Source organism: Salvelinus sp. IW2-2015, unplaced genomic scaffold, assembly GCF_002910315.2.
Source record: "Salvelinus sp. IW2-2015 unplaced genomic scaffold, ASM291031v2 Un_scaffold1965, whole genome shotgun sequence".
Lineage (NCBI taxonomy): Eukaryota > Metazoa > Chordata > Actinopteri > Salmoniformes > Salmonidae > Salvelinus > Salvelinus sp. IW2-2015.
Window position 1 is genome coordinate 18,519 of NW_019943318.1, and position 10,776 is coordinate 29,294.

Here is a 10,776-nt window from a genome sequence, read left to right on the forward strand (position 1 = left end):
CTGGACAAGGATGAGTCCGGAGAGGTAGAGCTGACCATGCTGGAGGTAAGGAAGAATCTAGTCTGTCCTGACCATGCTGGAGGTAAGGAAGAATCTAGTCGTCTGACCATGCTGGAGGTAAGGAAGAATCTAGTCTGTCTGACATGCTGGAGGTAAGGAAGAATCTAGTCTTGTCTGACCATGCTGGAGGTAAGGAAGAATCTAGTCTGTCTGACCAGCTGGAGGTAAGGAAGAATCTAGTCTGTCTGACCATGCTGGAGTAAGGAAGAATCTAGTCTGTCTGAACCATGCTGGAGGTAAGGAAGAATCTAGTCTGTCTGACCATGCTGGAGGTAGGGAAGAATCTAGTCTGTCTGACCATGCTGGAGTAAGGAAGAATCTAGTCTGTCTGACCATGCTGGAGGTAAGGAAGAATCTAGTCCTGTCTGACCATGCTGGAGGTAAGGAAGAATCTAGTCTGTCTGACCATGCTGGAGGTAGGAAGAATCTAGTCTGTCTGACCATGCTGGAGGTAAGGAAGCCATTCTAGTCTGATCTCGACCAATGCTGGAGGTAGGGAAGAATCTAGTCTGTCTTCGACCATGCTGGAGGTAAGGAAGAATCTAATCTGTCTGACCATGCTGGAGGTAAGGAAGAATCTAGTCTGTCTGACCAATGCTGGAGGTAAGGAAGAACTAGTCTGTCTGACCATGCTGGAGGTAAGGAAGAATCTAGTCTGTCTGACCATGCTGGAGGTAGGAAGAATCTAAGATCTAGTCTGTCTGACCATGCTGGAGGTAAGGAAGAATCTAGTCTGTCTGACCATGCTGGAGGTAAGGAAGAATCTAGTCTGTCTGACCATGCTGACCGGAGACCGAGACGAGGGCGGAGACCGAGACGAGGGCGGAGACTGACTGGTTTGTTCTCTTGTTTTTGTCTACAGTGGCTGAATGTGTCCCTGCTCTAGAAGAAGGATTCTACGTGTTGAGGAAATTCTAATGAACATTCACACATTCACTTTGATAATAAAACCGTATGTGACGTTTTCATTTTCAGTTTGATTCTGATCCACAACAGCAAAGCCCTGACATTTGGAACGTTTTAAAGCTAATGGAAAACAGGTCTAGTTTGTGGACAAGACTTTAATGGTCCGTTGACGGTCTTGGAATAGATTTGCATGTTAGTCATTTAGCAGACGCTCTTATCCACCKTGACTTACAGTAGTGAAAACATTTTCATACTTTATTTTGTTCTGGTCCCCCGTGGGAATCGAACCAAACAACCCTGGCGTTGGAAATTCTCCAAGCTGCTAATGAGAACCTTGACGACCTTGTACCTAGCCGGTGGGGATTCTGGTGGGGGGCCCCCACCCAGGCAGTGGCAGTGCTGGCAACACTAGCTGCAGTAACCCATGGGGAGGGGGGTGGGGTGCCCCCACCCAGGCAGTGGCAGAGATGGCAACACTAGCTGCAGTAACCCATGGGGAGGGGGTCACACTCGGACATTCAGAGAGGGGGTATATTATTGTGGCCCTGGTGGCACAAAATAGTGTGTGTGTGTCCCACAACTGTTGTGAGGGAGTAAAATAAGTTAGGGACAATATAGAATGAATGACAATAATTGTTTGCTAAAATAATAGTTGCTTACCATAATGTAGTGTTGGTAATGGTGAGAGATTAAAAATCCTTTACATAGACTGCCTACATTACGACAAATATTCATGGATAATTATGTTTAATTGTAATGGCTATACCAGAATAGAAAGAGGAGTTGGAGGCCCCGGTGCACAACTGAGCAAGAGGACAAGGACATTAGAGTGTCTAGTTTGAGAAACAGATGCCTCACAAGTCCTCAACTGGCAGCTTCATTAAATAGTACCCGCAAAACACCAGTCTCAACGTCAACAGTGAAGAGGAGACTCCCACTCCTCTTTCTATTCTGGTTAGGGCCAGTTTGTGCTGTTCTGTGAAGGGAGTAGTACACAGCATTGTACGAGTTCTTCAGTTTCTTGTCAATTTCTCGCATGGAATAACCTTCATTTCTCAGAACAAGAATAGACTGGCGAGTTTCAGATGACAGTACTTTGTTTCTGTCCACTTTGAGCCTGTAATCGAACCCACAAATGCTGATGCTCCAGATACTCAACTAGTCTAATAAAGGCCGGTTTTATTGCTTTTTTTAATCAGGACAACAGTTTTCAGCTGTGCTAACATAATTGCAGAAGGGTTTTCAAAAGGGGTAGCAATATTAGAGGTGTGTCCTTAAAGACAATTTAATGCAGTGCAAACAACCAAAGAAAAGCAGGTCTTAGCGGTAACCCTGTTGATAAAAGGCTTTTGAAAGCGGAAGAGCAAGCTATCCAGCCGTGAAGCAGTGCCTTATGGGACAAGAGAGGTGATTTTTTTTGTTCCAGTAAGTCCATATTCCCATCATGAAACAAGAAATGAGATGATGCTGATGATAGTGTGGAAATATGAGGTTGGAATAAAACTTTGAAATTGTGAAAATTATGATAATACCCTTTTTGTGTAAGAGCTGTTAGAAAACACAGTTTGACATTTCTGCTTGTTTTGATGAGATAGAGTTTTGGCCTGCCTTGTGACATCACCGTGTGGTAAATTAGTAAACCTGTCTGTCAAACGTTTTGATAAAAACAAAGACTTTCTGTCTGAAACCATCTCAGGGAAGCTCATCTGCTCGTTGTCCTCACCAGGGTCTTGACCTGACTGCAGTTTGGCGTCGTAATCAACTTCAGTGGGCAAATGCTCACCTCCGATGGTTACCGGCATGCTGGTGTGTTCTTCTTCACAGATTAATCCTGGTTTCAACTGGACAGATGGCAGACAGCACCAGTGGTGATTTTTGCATGCAAATCATGGTGGGGCAAACTCCCCAAAAATGTTTTAGATGCATGCCAGCAAAGCCACAACACTAAATACGTTCATTGCACTATAATGGTGATAAACGGTGCCCACAAACTGTTAGGGCCTAAATAAAGCCCTTTTCAGCACCATGGAGTGAATGCTTAGCCAGGTGTAGCAGTGGTATCAGCGGAGGCTTGTTTGGCAGCAAAACAGTTCATTCAGCCTCATTTACTGCCTTTAAAAAAAAACATGGCTGACTTGCTTAAACAAATGTGGTTTCTACTGAGAATTGAGATGTACAAACTATGGCATAAGGGAATAACGAGCGGATAAGAGGGTAATCTGTCATTTCGATTAAGACATTAATGAGCGAGCTGGGACGGACGTAATCAATATAACTTTGTTCTGCACTTTTAAAATGTACAATGACAGAATTCAGAACATGGGCTGTTAGTACAGTATTCTCCCTGTACCCCAAGTCAGAACCGTAGGATAAAGGAGGCATATAAGCAGACAATGAAAGCTCTTACAATATTCGATGATGACATTTCTCTAAAACAGGCTATAGGCTACATGTGCACCACCAAGTCAGAACAGTAGGCTAAGTTATGAGGCGGAAAGGAACAAATTATTAGTGAGGCACATGGGCGACTCAGTTTACTACACAACATAAACTTAGTATTCCTTTCTTAGCTACAGTATACATATCTCCCTGGCATATTACATAATTTATGCATCAGCATACAATCCAATTTTTGGACACACCTTGTTGTGCTCACTTGAACAGGAAGGTGGTGCAGCAGTCCTTGTGGGCAAATTTTGTCATCAAACTTTTTCATCAAAGTCTGACATTTTCTGGATTTATGGTGCTTTCAAGACAACTGGGAACTCGGGGGGAAAACGAGGTTAAATCATGACGTCAGTGATCTTCAGGTCGGAGATCGAGAAAGAGGCCCGAGTTCCTCACTTTTTAAAAAGTTTTTTTCCCCAGAGTTCCCAGTTGTCTTGAACTCACTGAAGTCTGATATTTCCCAGTTCCGAGTTTCCAGTTGTTTTGAATGTGGCAGAAGTCATGCTGGATTGACAGCATGGCCAATGTGTTCAACCTTTTCTGGCCCATGGCATGTGAATGTTTATCCTTTTTAAGGTTGGAAATGAGACCCTTAAACTCAAACCGTCTCTGGCTCCACACCCGCCCGGCCATCTAGTTGTGTGAAAGTTAGTGTATAAGCTAATCCATCATGTATGACATTCCTGGGAGTGTGTAAACTTACATTTTGTATTACCATGTACTTTTTGTATGTTCTCTATAGTTATGTACTTGAAAATGTATCAATTGACCAAGACTTGATACAAAATATTGTCCATTACTGCAACGCTTCACTGGAGCAATATTATATTATGGCCTTTCTCTTGGATTTCAAAGATGATTTTTTAAAAACATGGTTTTTTTGTTTGTATTATTTTTTTACCAGATCTAATGTGTTATATTCTCCTGCATTAATTTCACATTTCCACAAACTTCAAAATGTTTCCTTTCAAATGGTACCAAGAATATGCATATCCTTGCTTCAGATCCTGAGCTACAGGCAGTTAGATTCGGGTATGTCATTTTAGGCAAAACATTTTTAGAAAAGGGTCTGATCCTTAAGAGGATGTTGTCATTAACAACTTTGTCTGCCAACGCTCCAAACATATTTAGCAAAAACTGGATGTGTTTTACTGTTGCTATTAATGGTTGCTGTAGCCTGTGCTATTTAATAAACGGTAACAATCTACAATGGACTAGGAAGAGAATATTCCCCCCAGCCGGCTTGGGAGTAGACGTTATGGAACATGTTGGAGCCCCTCTATCCCCCACCCCTCTTTCTCCTCCCTCTCTCGCTCCCACTCTTTTTTTTTTTTTTTTTTTTTTTTTTTTTTTCTTTTCTTTTTTTTTTTTTTCTTTATTCTTCTTTTCTTTTCTTCCTTTTTTTTTCTTCCCAGTTCCCCCTACCCCCCCCCCCCCTCGCCCCGCCCCCCCCTCCGTCCCGCCGAGCCCCCCCACTCCCCCCCCACCCCCACCACCCCACCCCCCCCCCCCCCCCCCGCCCCCCCCTCCTCCCCTCCCCCCCCCGCCCCCGGCCGCCCCCCCGCCCCCCCCGCCCCCCCTCCCCCCCCGCACCGCCCCACCCACCCCCCCCCCCCCCCCCCCCCCCCCCAACCGGCCACCCCCACCCCACCTCCCCCCCCCTGCCCCCCCCCCCCCCCCCTCCCGTCCCACCACTCCCCCCCCCCCCCCCCCCCCGCCCCCCCCTCCCCCGCCTCCCCCCCCCCCCCGCCTCCCCCCGACCCCCCCCCCCTCACCCCTCCCCCCCCCCCCCCGCCCCCCGCTCCCCCCCCCCGCCCCCCCACCCCCCCCCCCCCCCCCCCCTCCCCCCACCCACCCAGCCCCTCCACCTCCCCCCCTCGCCCGCCCCCCACGCCCACCCCCCCACGCTCCCCACCCCCCCCGCCCCCACCCCCGCCCTCCCACCACCCCCCCCCTACACCACCCTCTCCCCCCGCCCTCTCCCCCCTCCCCCCGCACCCCCCTGGTACTTTGTTGAGTGTTCCCTTAGTAACCTGCTGCTTATACCTGCTCATCCCTACTGTGTCACACGTCTCTGTCTCTGTTATGTAGCTTGTATGCTCGGCCCGTAATACCCCATACACAGGCCAGACTTGCCTCCGGCCCGCGGTCTTATGATGATTCCGTTCTACCCCGAGCTACCTATTTAGGTCGTCGGCCGCCCCCACCGGTAGCATGTGAGTACGGAGCGACACAACGACGAGTCTAAAGATCTACGTATATTCACGATACGGTATCCCTGCCCGTACGGATTAATTGCTAATCGAAGACCTGTGACACGGTTATCGCATCAGACTCCCTCCGGATCCTGGCGCCCCGTGTCAGGAACACTTGGAGGGCGACTGAACCTGGTAACATCGGGAGACCGTCCCTGATCGTGTTGACGGGATCGACCCGGCGGCGCCTCCACATCCTCCGCTAGACCCAGGCCGAGCCCCGACCTATGATCCTGGAAGTACGACATCCAGAGGGCATGTTCGCTACCCCTACTCACCCCATATCCGCGCCTGCCTTTCCGTGCCGCTCTCCTGATTTCTCCTTTCTCGCATCTCGCCCCGCTTCTCCGTCTCTCGCCTCCTCTCCCTATTGCGTCTCTCCCACCGTTTCACTCTGACCCGGCTTCTTCTCTCCTTTCCCACTTAGGAGAGCGGCGTGCAACAAGTCTTGGTCAGAACTCGTTTTCCTCCCTCTCTCCCCCCCTCTTTCTCTCTCTCTCCCTCCCCTTCTTTCTCTCTCGGTCTCCCCTCCCCCTTCTCTCACCAGGTAAGTCTGTCAGGCCACACATCTTTCTCTCTCTCTCTCTCTCTCTAGCAAACATCTCTCTCTCTCTCTCTAGCAACATCTCTCTCTCTCTCTAGCAACATCTCTCTCTCTCTCTAGCAACATCTCTCTCTCCCTCTAGCAACATCTCTCTCTCTAGCAATCTCTCTCTCTCTAGCACATCTCTCTCTCTCTAGCAACATCTCTCTCTCTCTAGCAACTCTCTCTCTAGCAACACTCTCTCTCTCTCTCTCTAGCAACATCTCTCTCTCTCTAGCAACATCTCTCTCTCTCTAGCAACATCTCTCTCTCTCTAGCAACATCCTCTCTCTCTATAGCAACATCTCTCTCTCTCAGCAACATCTCTCTCTCTCTCTAGCAACATTCTCTCTCTCTCTAGCAACATCTCTCTCTCTCTAGCAACATCTCTCTCTCTCTTAGCAACATCTCTCTCTCTCTAGCAACATCTCTCTCTCTCTAGCAACATCTCTCTCCTTCTCTAGCAACATCTCTCTTCTCCTCTCTAGCAACTTCTCTTCTAGCAACATCTCTCTCTCTCTCTTCTTCCCCCTCCTCTCTCTTTCTCTCTCTCTCTTCCCCCCCAGGACTCACATCCTTCTTCTCCTGACAGAACAGGTTCTAACACGTCCTCGTCAGCAAACTAACTACACCCCCACGTTACATCAGACTAACTACACCCCCACGTTACATCAAACTAACTACATCCCCATGTTACATCAAACTAATGACCCACAGGGCTACTGTTGACCAGGACCCATAGTGTACTACTGTTGACCAGGACCCGTAGGGTACTACTGTTGACCAGGACCCATAGTGCACTACTTTGACCAGGACCCATAGTGCACTACTGTTGACCAGGACCCGTAGGGTACTACTGTTGACCAGGACCCGTAGGGTACTACTGGTTGACCAGGACCCGTAGGTACTACTGTTGACCAGGACCCGTAGGGTACTACTGTTGACCAGGACCCGTAGGGTACTACTGTTGACCAGGACCCGTAGTGCACTACTGTTGACCAGGACCCGTAGTGTATACTGTTGACCAGGACCACAGGGTACTACTGTTGACCAGGACCCTAACAGGGTACTACTGTTGACCAGGACCCGTAGGGTACTACTGTTGACCAGGACCCGTAGGGTACTACTGTTGACCAGGACCCGTAGGGTACTACTGTTGACCAGGACCGCAGGGTACTACTGTTGACAGGACCCGCAGGGTACTACTGTTGACCAGGACCCGCAGGGTACTACTGTTGACCAGGACCCGCAGGGTACTACTGTTGACCAGGACCCGCAGGGTACTACTGTTGACCAGGACCGCGCAGGGTACTACTGTTGACCAGGACCCGCAGGTACTACTGTTGACCAGGACCCGCAGGTACTACTGTTGACCAGGACCCGTAGTGTACTACTGTTGACCAGGACCCGTAGTGTACTACTGTTGACCAGGACCCGTAGTGGTACTACTGTTGACAGGACCCGTAGGGTACACTGTTGACAGGACCCGTAGTGTATAGGTGTAGCAAATAGAGTGCCATTTGGGACGCAACCAAGTCAGACACAGAAGATGAAAAGATGTCATTATTCCTGGTAGGTGATTATAGATGTATACAAAGTTTCACGTTGTCATGATGGGGTATTGTGATGTCATGATGGGGTATTGTGATGTCATGATGGGGTATTGAATGTAGATTGATGAGTGTATATCATTTTTTAAATCAATTTTAGAAAAAGGCTGTAACTTAACAAAATGTTTAAAAATGTGAACGAGTTAAAACATTTCCGTATGTACTTTATGTATATTATAGACTCCTAAAGATTATCACAATTTCTGGTAGGTGACACAGTACCAGTCAAAAGTTTGGACACACCTACTCATTCCAGGTTTTTTTATTTGACTATTTTCTACATTGTAGAATAATAGTGAAGACATCAAAACTATGAAATAACACACATGGAATCATGTAGTAACCAAAAAAGTGTTAAACATATAAAATATATTTTAGATTCATCAAAGTAGCCACCCTTTTCCTTGATGACAGCTTTGCACACTCTTGGCATCCTCTCAACCAGCTTCATGAGGTAGTCACCTGGAATGCATTTCAATTAACAGGTGTTCCTTGTTAAAAGTTAATTTGTGGAATTTCTTTCCTTAATGTGTTTGAGCCAATCAATTGTGTTGTGACATGATAGGCGTGGTATGCAGAAAATAGCCCTACTTGGTAAAAGACAAAGTCAATATTATGGCAAGAACAGCTCAAATAAGCAAAGGGAAACGACAGTCCATCATTACTTTAAGACATGAAGGTCAGTCAATATGGAATTTTTTCAAGAACTTTKAAAGTTTCTTCAAGTGCAGTTGCAAAACCCGTCAAGCGCTATGATGAAACTGGCTCTCATGAGGACCGCCACAGGAAAGGAAGACCCAGAGTTACATCTGCTGCAGAGGATAAGTTCATTAGAGTTACCAGCCTCAGATTGCAGCCCAAATAAATGCTTCACAGAGTTCAAATAACAGACGCATCTCAACATCAACTGTTCAGAAGTGACTGCGTGAATCAGGCCTTCATGGTCGAATTGCTGCAACGAAACCACTACTAAAGGACACCAATAAGAAGAAGAGACTTGATTGGGCCAAGAAACAGGAGCAGGATGGACATTAGACCGGAGGAAATCTGTCCATTGGTCTGATGAGTCCAAATTTGATATTTTTGGTTCCAACCGCCGTGCCTTTGTGAGACGCAGAGTAGGTGAACGGATGATCTCAGCATGTGTGGTTCCCACCATGAAGCATGGAGGAGGAGGTGTRATGGTGTGGGAGTGCTTTGCTGGTGACACTGTCAGTGATTTATTTAGAATTCAAGGCACACTTAACCAGCATGGTTACCACAGCATTCTGCAGCCTCCATCCCATCTTCTTTGCGCTTAGTGGGACTATTTGTTTTTCAACAGGACCATGACCCAACACACCTCCAGGCTGTGTAAGGACTATTTGACCAAGAAGGAGAGTGGAGTGCTGCGTCAGATGACCTGGCATCCACCATCACCCGACCTCAACCCAATTGGGATGAGTTGGACCGCAGAGTTGAAGGAAAAGCAGCCAACAAGTGCTCAGCATATGTGGGAACTCCTTCAAGACTGTTGGAAAAGCATTCCAGGTTAAGCTGGTTGAGAGAATACCACAAGTGTGCAAAGCTGTCATCAAGGCAAAGGCTTGCTACTTTGAAGAATCTAAAATATATTTAGATTTGTTTAATCCATCCACATCCACTTCAGGTGCTTCAGGTGACATTTGAACGCTCTAAAATGCTGTGCACAAATGTGTTTACATCCCTGTTAGTGAGTATTTCTCCTTTGCCAAGATATGCCACACCTGTCAGGTAAATGGATTATCAAGAAGCTGATTAAACAGCATGATCATTACACAGGTGCACCTTGTGCTGGGGACAATAAAAAGCCATTCTAAAATGTGCAGTTGTGTCACACAACACAATGCCACAGATGTCTCAAGTTTTGAGGGAGCGTGCAATTGGCATGTTGACTGCAGGAATGTCCACCAGAGCTGTTGCCTGAGAATGTAATGTTCATTTCTCTACCATAAGCCACCTCCAATGTTGTTTTAGAGATTTTGGCAGTACATCCAACCGACCTCAGACCACAAGTAAGGCGTGGTGTGGGCGAGCGGTTTGCAGATGTCAATGTTGTGAACAGAGTGCCCCCTGGTGGTGGTGGGGTTATGGTTTGGACAGGCTACAGACAACAAACACAATTGCATGCTATCGATGGCAATTTGAATGCACAGAGATACAGTGACGAGATCCTGAGACCCATTGTCGTGCCATTCATCTGCCACCATCACCTCATGTTTCAGCATGATAATGCATGGCCCCATGTCGCAAGGATCTGTACACAATTCCTGGAACCTGAAAATGTCCCAGTTMTTCCATGGCCTGCATACTCACCAGACATGTCACCCATTGAGCATGTTTGGGATGCTCTGGATCGACGTGTATGACAGCGTGTTCTAGTTCCAATATCCATCAACTTCTCACAGCCATTGAAGAGGAGTGGGACAACATTACACAGGCCACAATCAACAGCCTGATCAACTCTGTGGGAAGGAGATGTGTCACGCTGCATGAGGCAAATGGTGGTCACACCAGATACTGACTGGTTTTCTGATCCACGGCCCTACCTTTTAATTTAAGGTATCTGTGACCAACAGATCCATATCTGTATTCCCAGTCATGTGGAATCCATAAATTAGGGCCTAATGAATTCATTTAAATTGACTGATTTCCTTTTATATAATCTTTGAAATTGTTGCATGTTACGTTTTTATATTTTTGGTTCAGGTAACTTATGACTTTATTAGCATTGTGATAAATTAGTGTTTTATAAATTGAGTTGCACTGAGCAGAGAGCAACAACAAAGAGCCTTCTAGTGTTCTAATCAATTTTAAAATACCTGTTTTTACAGGAAACTGGCCTCAGGCTACGTTTGCCGTCAGAGGGGAAACAGGAAGCTGACGGGTGTGTACT